The sequence below is a fragment of the Lagenorhynchus albirostris genome, chromosome 1 (assembly GCF_949774975.1).
Source record: "Lagenorhynchus albirostris chromosome 1, mLagAlb1.1, whole genome shotgun sequence".
Lineage (NCBI taxonomy): Eukaryota > Metazoa > Chordata > Mammalia > Artiodactyla > Delphinidae > Lagenorhynchus > Lagenorhynchus albirostris.
In genome coordinates, this window is record NC_083095.1 from 30,904,573 (window position 1) to 30,923,907 (window position 19,335).

Genomic DNA, 19,335 nt, shown 5'->3' on the forward strand with positions numbered 1-19,335 from the left:
GCCAAAGACAAAAGGAAAACTCTGCAATCATCCCTTTGCTGCTCTAAATTTTTAATATTTTCATATTACATTATAGTCAACTTTCAGTTAATAAAATTTCTACTTGTATTTATCTGAAAAAATCTTAAAAATGATACAAATGAACTTATTTACAAAATGCAAACAGACTCACAGACTTAGAAAACAAACTTATGGTGAGCAAAGGGGAAAGGTGCGGGGGAGGGATACCTTGGGAGTTTGGGATTGACATATACACACTACCATATTTAAAATAGATAACCACCAAGGACCTACTGTATAACACAGGGAACTCAATATTCTGCAATAACCTAAATGGGAAGAGAATTTGAAAAAGAACAGATATGTGTATATGTGTAACTGAATCACTTTGCTGTACACCTGAAGCTAACACAACACTGTAAATCAACTATACTCTAATATAAAGTAAAAGTTTAGAAAAAACAAAATATAAAATTTCAGCTATTATTTATCTGAAAAAGTTGCCTCCCTTTTGTACCCTCAGTGCCACTGTGAAACTCTAACTCAGGTTGACACACAGAATCTAACAAGTCTACTCAAGGTCAACATTTGAGCTTTTTTCTTCTAAGAGTTAATATATTCAAACTCCTGTTATTAGTTAATCACTGTCTCTGTCACTGGGCTATGTTTAAAGGAAACTATTGGATATAAACAGCTGTTCTCTCATGTTTTAAGGAAGACATAATTTGTAAGAAAAATGAGAAAAGGGGTAGGGTGCATCAGTGGATAAGAGGGAGTTCTACAGGATGGTCAGCCAGGGAGAAAATGTTTTCCAAGCTTCCATTTCTTAAGTGATTTGTGAATCTGCTATAGACATTCTATCATCTGGATGGCCAATGTAAGGCACTATGATTATTAGGTTTCTTGCTACCACTCCATATAACACCAAGAAAAGTCTAGGAGAATGCAATGACATACATATTTTTTCTCTCTTTTTACACTTACTAATGGTTGGGACTTCCCATAAAACAACAAAAAGGATGTCTTTATTTTTGTGTATTACACCCGCAAGCTATTAGTCTTAAGTCAATGTGACTAGTGTTATTCTTTTTTATTTTATTTTCAAGAAAAAAAAGAAGTGAAGAGCTTTTTAAAATTTCCTCAGTTACTCTCCCATTAAAAGCAGAAGCCTGGAATGCAATAACCAAACTGAAACAAGGGAAAAATTTAAGTAATATCTCACTCACCTACGAGTACCTAATTGTCTATACAAGAATGGGAAAATCCAAAGAAAAATATACTTGAGAAAATTATTCAAATGTCTTCAAGTTAAAGCTAAAGCACATAATTTAGTCAGAGATCATTTTCAATTAATATCACTGTTTCTCGTTGGCTGTTTAGAAAGAATATAGCAATTTTTTAAAATTGTTAAGGGAAGGAAAAAAGTATACTTTCTCAGTTCAATTTTATATTCTAGAACACTACTCAAAACATAAATAAATTAAAAAATATAAGAATGATGCATTCAATAAGCTACACATAGGACTACATATAAAATACAAGGTTTTGTGGGTTTCGGCTTATGGTTTTTTTTTTTGTCTTTTTGGATTTTTGTTTTCTTTTGAAGGAAGGGAATTGTTTTGGATAGTCCTTAAATAAGAGAGAAGTTAGGAAAGAAGAATTGATTTAGAAAAGCCAAGAGTCATGCCGCCAGCAGGTGTGGAGAACTGTTGCATTCATGGCTCCTTCCCCTCTGTTGCCCAAGTGGAGCCAGCGTTCATGAATGCATAAGAGAAGACTCTCCCACCTCACCTAACAGATGTACTGTACCAGCATCATCAGATATTACCACCATTAAAAGAAGTGATCTAAGTGCCCAGGCGTTCAGGTTATTAAACTCAATTTAAAAGACAAGATGTAGCTGCTCCAACATAAAAGCTAAACAGGCTTGGCCCTCATAGTAACCCTAGAACTTAACACTTCTGCTAAGAACTGTCATATTCAAGTGTACCAACCAGGAGATGATCCTTATTTAAGAGTGTTTAAAAATACCTTAAGACATACAGGGAGTGCACTGAAGTTGCACATTTCAATAGTATACAGGTACTGAGGAGAAAAAAAAAAAAGGAAATCTTGGAAAACAACTTCCAAGATAGAGGTGAAAACCAGAGGGCACTCAATAACATGCACCGATTTTTTCGTCCTTCGCAAAGTACCTGAGCTACAGCTACCTACATCGAGCAACGCTGCAGGCTGTTTGCCTCACCACTCAGCAATTTTTTTTTTTTTTTTTTTTTTTGCAGTACGCCGGCCTCTCACTGTTGCGGCCTCTCCCGTTGCAGAGCACAGGCTCCGGACGCGCAGGCTCAGCGGCCATGGCTCACGGGCCCAGCCGCTCCGCGGCATGTGGGATCCTCCCGGACCGGGGCACGAACCCGTGTCCCCTGCATCGGCAGGTGGACTCTCAACCACTGCGCCACCAGGGAAGCCCACCACTCAGCAATTTTTTGATGGTTGCAAAGTACTGCATTCTCAAAGGTAGTTTTTCAGTTGTGTTGCTAATAAAAAAACTTAGGCTCTTCAAATGGCTAAAAATTACAGAGATCTAAAAATCTTTCTTGGATTCCTACCTCTTTTAAAGAATGACTCTGGGAATGGTCAAATCAATGCTAACAGGAAAGTGTCCTAATGTACTTTAAAAACATTTTCAGAGATAATCATTCCCCAATTTCTCTTACTGAAATTCAAGGAAGGTCAGAAATAGCAAGCCACTTTGAAATCAGTGCTCCAATTACCCAGCAGGCGTCTGAAAAGAAGCCCTCAGCTCTGCACACAGGTTTACAGAGGTGAGATGCTCAGATAACCTTGACCGTCCTTTATAGAATGCAGCTCTCCGGAAGAGCTGACTCCTTAGGCAATCTGTTTCTGCTTCTGACAAAGCAGGCGATAAAAAATTCCCAAACTCTTTGTTTCAGCATCTGGCTGAAAAGAAGGTTAAGTACAAAGTACCAAAATCAAAGAAACTCACATAACCCCAAACCGCTTTTTATCTGAATTTAGGAGCTTAGCATATTATAGCATTTCAGCCTGTAGAAAAGTCTCTTTGAATCGAATTAAACTGTTATTTTGTTCAATGAGAATGTCACTTGACAACTGAGTAAAATGTTTGAGAAATATCCACTAAAACGTTGGGATAGGCACAGGACAGAACTGGGTCTCTACAGTAACCAAGAGCAAATGTCAATCAATCAGATCATCCAGCCATCTCTCAATTTTTCAGGATACACTTGGTATTCCAAATTATATATTAATGCATCAGGGTTAACAAGGCTCTTATTCAGAACATGGGCTGGGGTACAACCTCCCATCAAATTTTAAGAAACACATAGAAGATGTTCTGAAATGCAATTATTATGGAATGAAAATAGACATATGTAACAAAAATATTTTTATTATTAAGTTGCCAGAAAAATATCTGAAGTATTTACTGTAACAGTGAAAATGCTGAATTCAGAAATTAATGACTAAAAACTGCACAGGAGTCTCCCCTCTTCCCCATTTCTGCCTCTCAGCAGTAGAACAACAAAGGAGGAAACACCAGTGGGGAAAAAATATAGAATCCAAATTTACTAAATCAAAGTCTGCTGTGAGTGGCAGGTCTCCTAGGAATGAACACAGGAGTTTGACAAGCCTTTGTGACTTATCTACCAACTCACCTGATTCAAAGTTGGTGGTAAATCTTACTTCCGAGTCCAACTTGAGGTATTCTCGCAAAACCTGGAGTAAAATAATTATGAACTTTAGTGTAAGATTATTTTCAAATTCTGAAAATAGTAATAAAGGGGAAAAATCACAGCTACAAATCAAATCATAATTGTGAAATGTTATACTTTACCTCTAAAACCCTCTTTAATTTGTAATCTCTTTATGTGCAGTTCAACACACACTTAAATTTAAGCCAACCGACAGCCACTCCCACTTATACAACAAATTCCTAAACCTGACTGTTCAGTCTGGAAGATCACGTTTCTCTCCACATGATCTGATCAGGAAGTCTGGGGAGAAACCCAGGAACCAATATGAGTAAGAAGTGCCCCAATAATGTGATTTTGATGTAGCTGGCCTATCACCTGCCTGTGGGAACCACTGTTCCCAACCAGTGGTTCTCCACAGGGGGCAATGCTGTACCCCAGGGGGACATCTTACAATGTCTGAAGATATTTTTGGTTGTCACAACAGAGGAAGGGGTACAGGACAGTACAAAGACTTCTCCAGTCCAAAATGTCAATAGCAGAGAGACTGAGAAAGCCTGTTCCAAAGCAACCAAACATTCTGACGATTCAGAAATTCTACAGTTCTCACACTGGTCATTTCAGATAGGCTATATATAAAAACTCTACTATAACCATAAAACATTTCCTGTGACTGCAGGCATATTATTAGTTAAAAGAATACATATACATGTCCAACATTAAAATGTGCAGTACATGTACCTATTTCTAAAAATACTAAAATAAGTCAGACTACACATGTCCAAAAGGGCTTCCAAGAAACCAAGTTTTAATATTTGCTGAGATGAAACACTATTTCAAACTGGGTTAATTCCCAAACATATAAAATGGAAGCTTAGAAGAGTAAGAAGAACCAGAACTTTGTTTCACTCACAGATACTCCCAATTCCTGGTGAGGACAAAGGGGAAAATTTCCCAGCCTGTCACCTTGGATAGTAGGACATCTTTCATTCAGCCAAATATAAAGGTACTTCAAAACTTACATTACCTGCATTCAAAATGAGACTCGCTGAGGGCCTACCATATCCCTGGCACTATGATCTTACATAATACAGCAGAACAGAGTTCCAGAAGACCCTGCAACAGGTCTTTCCTACCCTACAATAATCTGTGGGAAAAAGAAACCTAAAAAGAATATTCTGAGCATCAGATACCCCAGATGATGAAACCTGCAGTTTTCACATGATTGGCCTACAAATTGCACCTACAGACTGGGTAAGGAAGCCTGGAACACTTGAAATATATACTTTGTTTTGTTCATCTTAATTAATAAGTTATAACCAGCTAATTATATAAACAAAACATACCTGACAGTTGATTTGCACTAGTCGTCTACTTAGAGACTGAACAAACATGCCAATGTCAAACTCAAGTGAAAGGATATGATTTAAAAACATATTTAGAAAGATTCCACCAGAATTACTCCATTCCAACTGGATAACATTTCCATGATGTGGCATATGGGCTTATATTCTAATTACAGTCTGATTTCTTCCCCTGAATCTCCAGTGCTATAAAGAAACTACACAAATCAAACTCACCCACAATCATCTCAGGCAGCAAGCACCTGGGTGGTTGGCAGGTTGACTGGTATTCCTATCTCAAAGCACCAGGGGGTTCAGGAGTCCAGGTAGAATCTGCGGCAGAGGCAGGGTTCCAACCTAGAGCTCTCTACCCAGCCCTGGAGACCTGTGCACAAGCCATATCATTAGGAAGCTTTGCTGAATGACACGCTTTTCCAAAGGCAGGGCTAACACACATTCTAGATTCAAGATGCCCATTAACTCAGTGTAGAGCCCAACATACCTCCACTACAAAAAGAAGACAACCGGGGAAGGCAGCCTCAGACAAAAGCAGAAAAACAACGACAAAGACAAACTTCTTAATATCCATACATGGTTGTGGCTTTACGAAGCAAAGTAATTTGGGGGCCTTCCTTTCTTCCTCCAATAAAGGAAGAAAAGAAAGCCCAAAAATGAATAGGAAGGTTCAGAAATATTAGTGCACAATCTGAATTTTAAGCCCCACCTCCATTTTTCTAGATTTAAATCAGCCTTCAAATAAAAATTCATAATTAAATTTCAAAACATAAACACTTCTTTTTTTCTCTCTCTCTCAGCAGTAAAATATATTCTGTTCCAAAAAGGAAAGCTTGCTCAATTTCCTGTCAAAAGCAATCCAGAGAAGGCCACCTACACTGTAAAAGCAGCAAGAAAAATAAAAAAAAAAATGCTGAAGAAAAGCCTGTATGTGTGGGAGTGTTCTAAGTGAAATGTAACTACCACTCTGGATTTTAAAAGCTTTTTTTCCTCGATCATTCTGAGAAATATAAAAATTAATGTAACTGCTAAAGAGAAGTTTGTCCTCTAACCTATCTAAGGAAAACAAGCCCTATGATGGATTTTAGTTCCATGAAAGAGAGGAGGGGGGTGGGCAATTCAAGGCCTTACCCCGTGATTTTCTGTACTAAAAGGAAAGGGTAGATTCTACAAAATAGATAACTTACACTTAACGTTCACAGAAAGAGAAGGCTGCTCTGACAATTAACCCTAACCCCATAACACCCTACTCCCATCTCAAACCATGCAAATTTTTAGACTAGGGCCAGCTTGGTCCTAATACGCTTAACCTAAACCTTTAGGAACTAACCATTCATACACACAGTAATGAGACGACTAGACTGTGGATTAGTATAGCATTGAATTCGCCACTCTATCAATTTCCCCTTACCCTGCTTATACTTTCTGAAAACTCTAAATTCTAAGACAGCGATCAACCAGCCCAATACTTTTTACCAAAAGCCTACTGAAACACCCTCAGTACTAACGCAGAGGCAGTATGGTAAAAGAAAAAAAAAAGAGAAAGAAAGCTTAAATAGCTCACCAGAAAACTGAGGAGAAAAGAATAGCACAAAGTAAGTTGAAACTAAATACAATATTATCATTGAATTGAAATACAGTAAAGTGTCAGATTTCTGTAAATCATATTTTCCCTCGAAAGAAGTTTGTCACAAAAACAAAATATAGTTGAAGGGAAATAAATAATGAGCAGGGAAAAGAATATAGTAAGGAAATGATGGTAAATATTTTAAAACCCGAATACCAAAAGACAAATCAAGATATAACAGGAAGCCGCACAGGAAGGGCAGCTGCCAGACAAGACAGCACAGGAAAGCAAACCTCTTAAACCTTTCAAATGATTGGTTTGATAAGCTAATGATTTTGAAAAAGTCAACTCACAGGAGGGGTCTTTTTTGTTTTCTTTAATAATCTCAAGAAAGACAAAAAAAAGAGCTGCAAGACTAGAACAAATAATTTCCCTGAACCACTTGAGAGTAAGTAGCTAACATCACGGCCTATCACCCCTACAGAGTTTGGTGAGTCATTTCTATAAACAAGGGCATTCTCTTCCAAAACTGCAATAACTATGACCATCAACATCCAGAAATTAACACGGACATAGTATGGTCATCTAATGGTCCCAACAGTGTCCAGGTTTGACTTTCTCCAATGATCCCAATAGTGTCCATTTTAGTAAAAGGATCCAATCCAGGATCTCACACTGGCACTGACCTTTCACAGCTCATTAGTCTATTTCAAACTAGAACTCCTCAAACTGTCCTTGACTTTCATGAACTTGACAATTTTGAAGATTTCAGACCAGTTTTTTTGTTTGTTTGTTTGTTTTTGCGGTACGCGGGCCTCTCACCGTTGTGGCCTCTCCCATTGCGGAGCACAGGCTCCGGACGCGCAGGCTCAGCGGCCATGGCTCACAGACCCAGCCGCTCCGCAGCATGTGGGATCTTCCCGGACCGGGGCACGAACCCGTGTCCCCTGCATCGGAAGGTGGACTCTAAACCATTGCGCCACCAGGGAAGCCCAGGCCAGTTTTATATTGAATAGAATGTTCCTTACTTTGGGTTTGTTGATACTTAATTGTTGATTAGATTCAAGTTATGACTTTTCAGCAGGAATACCACAGAAAAGTTCCTTCCTCTCGTTGCACCCTATCAGGTAGTATGCTATTTTGATTTTTTTCCCTGACTGGTAGTGTGAACTTGTATCACTTGATTTGGGTGGTATCTGCCAGATCTCCCCACTGTAAAGTGACTCTTTTCCTCTTTGTAATTAGTAAGTATTTTGCAAGGTGATACTTTCAGACTATATAAATATCCTATTTCTCACCCAACTCTCACCCAATACTTTATGTCCACTGATTTTTTTTAAAAAAGTAATTTTTTAGTCCAATAATTTCAACGATTTTAGTGGGGGAAAATGGTATTCAGAAACCAAGATCTGGGTGTGCGTATTGCAACTGAATTATCACTATTCCTAGGTCATCTAGGTGAACAGAAGCACACACATATATGCACACACTTACTTCTTCATTTCTTTCTGTATCTATCCACGTACACTGAAAACTGTGAGTTCATAGTTAGCCTGAATTCCAGCCCAATACTGCAAGATTCATTCTAGTTTTTCCCTTTCCCTTCCTATAAGAGTGGTATATCTAGTTCCCATTAACCTCTATTTCCTTACTGGATTCATCCCCACCCCCGTGTCACGCAATGCTGTCCTTACCTCTGACCCAGTATCAGAAACAGCCTGCTCTAAAGGATCAGTAACGGGGAAGCCTAGATAGACAAAAACGTCTTAGGTAAAAACCACTCTACACCAAACACCACAGAAAAAACTGCAACCCCACATCCATGACCATCAGCAAAGGCCAAGTGGAGAACCAAGAGTTCTACACTCCGTGGCAGTGATGAAGCACTCTTATTAGAGACTACATATAACAGGATGTCATTTTTACGGGGCCCAAATAGGCAAAGCTAAAAACACACAGTAGTCCCTCCTATTCTCAAAGGACACGTTCCGAGCCCCCCAGTGGACGCCTGAAGCCACAGATAATGTTGACTCCTATAACAGGTACATCTCGGAGATGCTGCAGGTTCAGTTCCAGACCACTGCAGTAAAGCAAATATCGCAATAGAGCAAGTCACACAAATCTTGGTTTCCCACTGCGTATAAAAGTCATGTTTACACTATACTGTAGTCTACAAAGTGTGCAATACCATTTTGTCTAAAAAAACAAGATACATATCTTAATTTAAAAATATCACTAGAGAATGCTAATCATCATCTAAGCCTTCAGGGAATCATAATCTTTTTGCTGGTGGAGGGCTTGAAATATTTTGAGGATTACCAAAATGTGACACAGAGACACGAAGTGAGCAAATGCCTGACACGGGGTTGCCACAAACCTTCAATTTGTAAAAAATACAGTATCTGCGAAGCACAATAAAGCGAAGTGTAATAAAATGAGGTATGCCTATACATACCATGTTTTTTCCTATGCATACATTACATGTCATGCACGCACACATGATAAAGTTTAATTTATAAATTAGGCACAGTAAGCGATTAACAACAGTAATAATAAAACAGAACAATTACAACAATACGCTGTAATAAAAGTTATGTGAATGCAGTCTCTTTCAAAATAACTTATTGTACAAATTTAATGCCTTTTCTGTTTTAACTAAGCACTTACCACACACTGTGGCCATAACTTTTGCGGCCTGATATGTGGCAGCAAACTAGCACAAATTTCTTTTTCCTTCTTCACAATTTCATGGGTAGAAGATTCATTCTTACCTTACCAACAGCATATGATTTTTTTTTTCTTTCCTTATTACATCAAGAACTTTCACCTTTTCACTTAAAGGAAGCACTTTGCGGCTTCTCTTTGGCACATGTGAATTGCCAGCATCACTATGCTTGTGCTTTGGGGCCATTATTAAGTAAAATAAGGATCCCTTTAACACAAGCAGTGCGATTCCACAACAGTCAATCTGATAAACTGAGCCGGCTACAAAGTGACTAACCAGCAGGGATACACTGGACAAAGGGATGGTTCACATCAGGGGAGGGACGGCCTGGGATGGCGTGACATTTCATCACATTACTCAAAACAGCGCACGATCTAAAACTTATGAATTGGTTATTTCTGGAATTTTCCATTTAATATTTTCAGCCCACAGCTGATCACAGGTAACTGAAACCATAAAAAGAGAAACCTCGGATAAGGGGGGACTCCCGTATTGTCTACAGATACACTCATTTTAAAAAGCAAGGGAGTGCTGAACATAAAATTCAGGACAGCTCTCCCCTCCAGAGGGAGGCAGGAGGGTGGGATCCTGGAGGAACACACAGCAAGTTCAAGTCCTGACCCTGTTCCAGTTCTTAGTGAGAACCTACACGTGCTGAGCACCAGTTCCTTAACAGACACAACAGTGCTTCACCAAACTACAAAGTCTAGCACGGTCCTAATTTTACATGTGCGATTTGAGGCTTAAAGGGGTTAAGTATGCTGCCTGTGGTCACGCAACTAATAAACAAGAGCTCAGATGCAAATCCAGGTCTGACTCAAATCCTCTTTCTACTGTGCCCTCTACTATTCCTCCAACAGAGGAAAGAAGATGGGCAGGAGAAGTGAAGTTACGATTCTGAGGATAAGACTCCTTCTGTGCCCCTGAATCATTTCCAGAATGGTTTTCAGGGTATGGGAGAGTCTAGGCCAAAACCAGGGGGGTAAAAATCTTTCTGAAGGCAGGGACACAATCCTTTAGGGACAGTTTCTATCACATTCCATAGGCTACAAATTCTAGTTCAATTCAGTCACTAATAAGATCTCTCTTTAGAGGGCCCTGGTAAAATCCTACTAATTGTTTCTTGGTTTTGTTTTGAAATCAGGGGACAAGGGAGAGAAGACCAGCAACCCATTCATGAAATTCCAACCACAGCCTAAATATGGTGCATCTGTACATGACTTAGTGCACAGCTTGAAACATGAAATCAGTGACACAATGTCGGGCCCTTTTGAAGAATTTATACAATGAGATAGGAAGGCAGAACAACAATACTACTCCAAAGGAAGGACTGGGACATCCCGGGAAGCTTAGATACCACTCAACCACCTGAGGGGGTTTAAAACTGCTAAAACCCCAAAAGATGGATCTCTGTAAAAAGAAAACAAAAGGAAAAAAAAAAGCAAAAAGATAGTATATTTATCTTCTCAAAGACTCAGAAATAAACACATTCTAACTGCATTTCTGGTAGAAAAATCTCCAGAGTCTACTGAAGTGATTAATAACAACTCACACCACCTGGTAAAGTCTCATGATCTGCACTAATGATTTAGCCATCTCAGTTCATGCTTTCTAAATTAATCTTAAAAATGGAGTAAGTTTTTCCATTGTTGATTTCCAGGGAGCAGAGTATAAACTGAATCAGAAATAATTGTAAGCCTAGCCTCTCTCCCAAACCCTCCCCCGCAAATTCACGAAGCTCTATCTTCCCTCTCTATCAACCTTCTCTTTCTGAAGAGGAAAAATCTAGACCTAGGCGAGAGACTAAAGAAAATGCTACAGAACAAATGAAATAAAAGGACATGTGCAAGATGGTGCAAAGATAAATCAAAACTTTATATTGTAGCCTAAAGCTTTATATTGTAGCCTAAAATCGTCTACAATATATAAAGGTTAAGAAACGTAAAATCATCCTGTAAATATAATAAGCACACAAAAAGCACACACAAAAAAATAAATCTCACTAGATAAAAAAGGGAAGGCATTTAAAAGAACTCTTCAGGGCCAAGCCTTTTTTTTTTTAAGCTTTTTAGTTACTTTCTTTATGAAAAGCAATCAGGTGCTGTTGAAATCAGCATCAGGCATTACAGAGACAAGAAGTTATCCTGAGGAATTTCTCAGTGAGGATGACAAACTGAATAAATTAGTCCATAGGCACTTGTTTCTTTCATCCTACTTTATTAAGTTTACGTGATCACAAGATGAGCAGTAATTATCCTTGAGAATTAAGGGAGAATAGCCCAGCTTTAAAGGAAATATAAAAACTGAAACATACATAAGAAAAAATGTATTTCTTTACCGTCAAAAAGAGAAAACCTGGAAACACATTAAAGTGTTTCATTGTAAATTCCCAGATAATGAACTTTGGGTAAAAATCAATATGGCTATTTGAAAAATAAATCCTCCCAAGCTAATCTAATTTATTGTTATTGAGACAACCCACTCATCAAGGGACTGCAGGAGCTGCATTTCTCAACATTAATGAACTTGACAATTCGTGAAGACACAGGAAAAATGTTCTTCCCAGAAAAGTACATACCAGTGGTTCTTTGATCCCGAGTTGTACAAACTACTTCTTATTCTTCCTTTCCCTGTAATTCTAAGCATAAAAGTTCTACACAGAGAGAGAGAGTCAAGCAAATAAACTGACTGGAAAAAAGGCTAAAGTGGTGATGACAAGAGAAAAAAGTCCTTTTACAGGCTTATTATCATCATAAGGCTTCTCCATCTCTATCTATTCATTTGCTCAAACCAAAAACCTGGGATTCATTCTCCATTCCTTTCTTTCACAGCCCGTATCCATGCTGTTGAGACCTATAATTTCCACCTCCTGAAGACCACCTTGAATTTCTCACGCCTCCCCACCTCCACAGTCACCACACTGGTCTCAGCCACTGTTATCTCTCAACTAGACAGCTGACAGACATTCCTCATTCATCTTTCTACCCCTGATCAATTTTCAGAGTGGTCACACTGACTTTTTTTTTTTTTTTTTTTTGCGATACGCAGGCCTCTCACTGTTGTGGCCTCTCCCGTTGCGGAGCACAGGCTCTGGACGCACAGGCTCGGCGGCCATGGCTCACAGGCCCAGCCGCTCCGCGGCATGTGGGATCCTACCGGACCGGGGCATGAACCCGCGTCCCCTGCATTGGCAGGCGGACTCTCAACCACTGCGCCACCAGGGAAGCCCCACACTGACTTTTTAAAAGGCTAAAGTATATATTATCCCCCTGCTGAAAATCCCCCAATGCTTTCCATGTACTGAGATGCCAAGGATGTGAAGGATGTACGATTTTACCCTAATTTCACACTAACAAGTTAGCTGCCACAGTTGTATGGATACTGGCAGAAGACATGAGACTCTTGGGTCAAAGACAAAGGACTTCATTACTCATAGCAATAGCAACAACCAGAGTATCAGCACTTTTGGTGCCAGTCCCTTCAGTCCCAATTCCCATGAGGTAACACAAAGAAGGCCAGATGACACCTGCACAGCAGTGGGTTGTGTAACAGGAGAGGAACCCTGAGCTTAATGAACCCAAGTCTTCTACAATGGGCAGTAAGCCCGTCTGACCTTTTCCCCAGGAGACACTGTCTTTATTACACTAGACAATAGTGTGCCTGATCTTTGCTCTGGAGGGAGACACTCTATCTTCCAAGGCTGCTGACCATACAAATCATCCTTGAAAAGGCAGTCCAGAACAAAGGTAGACAGTGCAGAAACTTAAGACACGTGGAAAAACTCTTTCAACACTAGAATGAAAGTCAAATTTCTCAACATGGTCTACAAGGCCCTAAAAAATTGATCCCTTCCTCTTCAATTTCATGTGGAACCCCCTGTCTCCCCAGCTTACTATGCTCTAGCTCCATTGGCCACCTTTGGTGTCCTCTTAAGTAAGCCAAGCTCTTTGCTGCCTCAGGGCATTTGCCTGTACTGGTCCTTTTATCTGAAATGCTCTTTCCCTGGCTTAGATGTCACTTCCTCAGGAAGACCTTCCTTCATCAATCTATCCATTTACAACCCCACACTCACTGTTCACTTACTTTTTTTTTTTTAATAACTTTAAAGGCTTTTTTTTTTTTTGGTTGCACATTGGGTCTTTGCTGCTGCGCACGGGCTTTCTCTAGACGCGGTGAGCAAGTGCTACTCTTCGTTGCGGTATGCGGGCTTCTCACTGCAGTGACTTCTCTTGCTGTGGAGCACGGGCTCAAGGTGGGCGGGCTTCAGTAGCTGTGGCATACGGGCTTCAGTAGTTGTGGCTCGCGGGCTCTAGAGCGCAGGCTCAGTAGTTGTGGTGCACGGGCTTAGCTGCTCCGTGGCATGTGGGATCTTCCTGGACTAGGGCTCAAACCCATGTCCCCTGCGTTGGCAGACAGATTCTTAATCACTGCGCCACCAGGGAAGCCCTCATTTCCTTTTTATCACTTTGATCACTCATTCACTCAGTCAATAACCATTTATTGAGCACCTACTATGTGCTAATCATTATTATTGTTTATTTATTTACTGACATTCTTCCTTTTGAGAGTAGAAACCTTGTCTTTACATTCAGCCACAAAGGCCTAGAACTTAAAATCATGCCCTCAATAAAATTCTGCTGAATAAATGAACAACTATTACAATATGAAGTACTGAAATATTTCCAGGTCAATATGGGAAAACAGCAGAGCACTGCACCAAAGGATGGAATAAGAAGCTGAAGTCCTAAAGTCAAACCCTGGAGTCATCTTTTGGTAATACGTGAGCAGCTCTACTAAGCTCCCTGTAAAATGAAGAAAATCCCTCTCCTGCCTAACTCACAAGATTATGTGAGGATCAAATAGTGGAATCTACTTGGAAGCCCTTGCAATGCTAAATATAATTTAAAACAAGTAACAAATTGATAGTTAACAGTCATGAGATAGTTATTCATTCAACAAGAATATACTAGGCCCCTACTATGAGGCTGACCTTATTATGGGAATTTATAATAAAAATGTATAACTTAAAATGAAATTAGAAAACGTTTTGTTTAATAAACTTGAAGGGGAGTCATTTTTCCCCTTTGAATACCCTATGGACATAGCTTAAAAACTTTCAGATAAAAGGTGAGTCACCTTTATCTGCCCCTGATCCCAGAATATCATGTTTTTTTGGTTACTTAAGTGATATATATATATATATATATATATATATATATATATTCTTTTTCAGATTATTTTCCCTTATAGGTTATTGTAAAATATTAAGTATAATTCCCTGGGCTATACAGTAGGTCCTTGCTGGTTATCTATTTTATATATAATAGTGTGTATATGTTAATCCCAACCTCCAACTTTATCCCTCCCCTCTTTCCCCTTTGGTAACCATAAGTTTGTTTTCTATGTCTGTGGGTCTATTTCTGTTTTGTATGTAAGTTCATTTGTATTATTTTTTTCAGATTCCACATATAAGTGATATCATATGATATCTGTCTTTCTCTGTCTGACTTACTTCACTCAGTATGACAATCTCTAGCTCTATCCATGTTGCTGCAAATGGGCGTGATTTCATTCTTTTTTATGGCTGAGTAATATTCCATTGTATATATGTACATCTTTACCCATTCATCTGTTGATAGACATGTAGGTTGCTTCCATGTCTTGGCTATTGTAAACAGTGCTGCAATGAGCTTAAGTGATTTTTAAGCAAGCCATTCAAATGCCAATTTAGAAAAATTTTAGACTATATTTACATCCCTGAATGCCAATCTCCAAAACAGGAAGTTTTAGCCTTCTGACAAAGTTAGGAATTTATTAATTTTGTCTCCTTTAACTGACTTCATGTGAAACCAAACACAGTCTCTTCACTGCAACATGGTGTGTGTGGGTGTGGGTGTGGGTGTGTGTGTAAAATGAAGGGAAAGTAAGCTTCATCTTAGATTAAGAAGAGCAGCTTCAGAGTCATCGCACCAGGTGGCCAACAGGAGAAAATGCTGACGTGTGAGCAGAGGACGAGCAACTTGACTGCAAACAGGGACAGTCAAGGCAGACACACCCCACAGCTGGCGTGAGTTCACCAATAAACTCATCTTCTATGACCTCACAATAAAATTACTCGAAATTAATTAAAAAGGGTATTGCTGGGGCTTCCCTGGTGGCACAGTGGTTGAGAGTCTGCCTGCCGATGCAGGGGACACGGGTTCGTGCCCCGGTCCGGGAAGATCCCACATGCCGCGGAGCGGCTGGGCCCGTGAGCCATGGCCGCTGAGCCTGCATGTCCGGAGCCTATGCTCCGCAACGGGAGAGGCCACAACAGTGAGAGGCCCGCGTACCGCGCCAAAAAAAAAAAAAAAAAAAAAGAGGTAAAGTGGAATGTGAGAACCATATGACTAAGATTCCTTTTAGATCACACTTTTCAAATTCAATATGCCTACACATAAATAACTAACAACAGGTACATAGTGCTGGTAAACAGGAGGAATAACACGAATAGGTGCTAATTCATGTTAGCACGAAGTTAAAATCAGGAAGAAAATATGAGAGACTTCCCTCATGGTGCAGTGGTTAGGAATCCGCCCGCCAATGCAGGGAACACGGGTTCGAGCCCTGGTCCGGGAAGATCCCACGTGCTGCAGAGCAACTAAGCCCGTGAGCCACAACTACTAAGCCTGCACTCTAGAGCCCAGATGCCACAACTACTGAGCCCGCGTGCTGCAACTACTAAAGTCTGCATGCCTAGAGCCTGTGCTCTGCAACAAGAGAAGCCACCACAATGAGAAGCCTGCGCACCACAACGAAGAGTAGCCCCCCCTCACCACAACTAGAGAAAGCCCGCGCGCAGCAACAAAGACCTAACGCAGCCAAAATAAATAAATAAATAAAATTTTTTTAAAAAAGAAGAAGAAAGTACGGAAATGGGGGAGAGAAGTACATGGGAAGGCTCTTTGGAGCTAAGAAAGACATCCAGGTTAAGAGGGATAGAGACAGATGATCCACAACGTACATATGAGAAACATTAAAATAGAGACACATGCGTCTATACATACAGAGACACACACACACACACACACACACACACACACACACACACAATTATATTCAGTAGCTTTTCATTACCACGTGAAGGTCTCTCAAAAAATGCCTCCATACGTATTATGTATTTTAAAGATGGCTACCTATTCCAAATCTGGGAGGAAGGGGACAGGAGCAGTTACCAAACTATTCACACAAGCCTCATTAACCACACTTTTACAATAGTAAATACAAATACAATATAGGCATCTAGAAACTTCTTCCTTGATACTGCTTTAAATAGCCAGTGTCTAATCTTGTCTTTTGATTAAGTAATCTCCCTTATAAAAAATAATGATAGTTACTATCTGAGTACCTACAATACACCAGGCACATTATATTCTCTATCTCATGTAATCAATATAACAATCCAGGGAGCTGGGTATTATTATCCCCATTGTACAAAGGAGTACACGTAGGAATCAGTGAAGTTTTAAATCTTACCCAAGATAAAGTCCCTTGGCCAAGGTCAAGCTACAAACTGAGTAATCAGACAAGCAAGAATCCAAACCCAAGTCTATTTGATACAAAGCCTGTGTTTCTACCACTGTATTATACAATCTCCACCTTAGAGTATATAAGATAATTGTAATTTAGGAATTATTTATACATTACTAGTTTATTGTTCATTATATTACACGAAAATGCACATTATAAACTATAGCCTATGTTAAAATGTATTTTATAAATATTTTTGGAAAATATATGGTAAAAAAATTTATGATATTTATGAGTGATAGGATCACTAGTGAATCTTCTCAATTTCTGTTTTTCTAGTTTTTCCTTAATTATGATATATAACTTACAAAAAGTAGAGCACACACCAAAAAACTACATTTTAGTACAGACGTTCTTCCCCCTGTTCTCTGGAACCTATCAAAACTAAATTTAGATTATAAAACACAATACAAGTTTAACAGATGCTCAGAGTTGAACAAAAGGTGAACAACAATGAAAAATATGGCACCGCATTAAAAGCACAGAGAAACTTGGTAGCACTAAGGAAAAATAAATAGCCTTTTGGTTTTTGTATTATACTTAACCAAAGGAAAAAAAAAAGTAAGTAAAATAGAGAGGTAGTCAGAATTCCGTAACTTGAAGGAAATGCTTAGAGGAAAATTACCAAAACCAACAAAAGTGAATTCAATTCTAGGAAAACACCCTTGGAAACCACGGTACAAAGTCTTCATGGAAAACAGTCAGTTTTGGTGATTGTCCAGACATTTTAACAGATTAACAGTTAATTTGAAGAAACTACTTAGTGGCTCTGGAACGTTGTTTAAGCCAAACAACTAATTGCAATGTGAATGCCCACATTCAACCAAGTTTACTTTTCAAAATATATACATTTCTCATCTTGTTCAATGACCCTATGTCAGGTTCACCCAACCTCTTCAGAAGCACTGTTACCACAACCTGAAAATGGGAGGTGCATAAACTTCATTTCCCTACAGGAAACCACCATTCAACTACTCACTATGTAATCTGTCTTCAAAGCCATCAAATAAAATGCATTCCAATAGAAAAAAACACCATTGGGATCAGGAGGGAGAAAAGCAGAGCTTCAACTTTTTCCAAAATGTTTTACGATCTAAAACAAAGATGGCAAAATGTTAAGACCTGGTGAAGCTGGAAGGTATTACATATAAGTCCCGACCTTTTCCAGTCCATCTGAAATATTTTTAAGTTAAAAAAGTAATAACGTTTGTGTAGATCAATACAACTCTCACTCCTCTCAGCACTCCTATATTGATAAACACACACACACACCATATCTACATCCCTCCAGCCCAACCTGTGGCATTTTACACCCCTGTGGAAGCCATTTTTGACATGAATACCAAACATTCCCCAATATTTAGTTTGCTCCTTTGCAAAGCATGAGTTCAGAAAAACTGCCATGTGACAGAATAAAAAAATTAAAAATTCTTACAACAAAGCCCTACTGTAGAGCACAGGGAACTACACTCGGTGTATTGTAATAACCTATATGGGAAAAGAATCTAAAAAAGAATGTATATATGTATAACTGAATCACTTTGCTGTACACTTGAAACTAACACAGCATTGTAAATCAACTATACTTCAATAAAAAATCAATTAAAAGTAAATAGGTAAATAAAATTTAAAATTCTTTATGTAACGATGTCAGAATAGTCATAAAGCACCTGAGAAGTTCTGTGTATATGTACTGAATCCACTTCTAAAATGAAAAAAAATAAGTTTACTTCTCAAAATGCACTTTTCCAGAACAGACAGTCCTAATCCCCCACGGGAAAGCACTGGCGCAAGACACCTTACAAATTGTGCCACCTACACCAGAAAAGTCACTTTTGGTATTAAAGTGACAAGAAGATCTCTATTAAGGGCAAACTTGTGACCTGAAAAAAACTAAACAGATCTTTAGAAAGTGAGTTTTTAACTTTCCTCTCAACTTGAAAGAACCAGAATCCACATCTGTATGGAGCTTCTGACTCCATGGGCAAAGGCACTACGTAGAAACTGCTGTCATATTCAGGAAACAGAGGGGGTGCGTAAGGCAACGAGATAACCAACTGCCACCCTCTTCCCTCCACTAGAATTTAAGAAACACTCAGTTAATAATGAAACAAACTAGAAAAGCAGAAGTTCATAGCTGAGCAGGACTTGAACACACATCAAGGAACTCGCTATGAGCATCAAGGAGTGGTTAGACCTAAAGAACATTTCAAATTGTTTCCTTGTTCTCAAAAACGAGCGTTACACTTGCCACAGTCTCAGTTAAAACGAGGGTCCATCTGTAACCTCACCCACCAGCCAAGCAAGTCAGATCTTAATTGAGATGTAATTATTTCCTTTATTAAAACAAGTATTTACTTCAATTCAAACGCTTCTTCCACATCA

The 19,335-nt window shown here is 39.1% G+C and overlaps 1 long non-coding RNA gene across 1 annotated transcript in view; it reads right to left on the reverse strand.

Moving 5' to 3' along the window:
- Positions 1 to 3,699: 3,699 nt before the first annotated feature.
- The window catches only part of LOC132529713 (uncharacterized), an 81,073-nt gene continuing 65,437 nt past the window's right edge, over positions 3,700 to 19,335 (reverse strand). The window contains exon 3 of the long non-coding RNA XR_009543553.1: positions 3,700 to 3,756. This is a non-coding gene — a long non-coding RNA (uncharacterized LOC132529713). The remainder of the gene's footprint in view (positions 3,757 to 19,335) is intronic.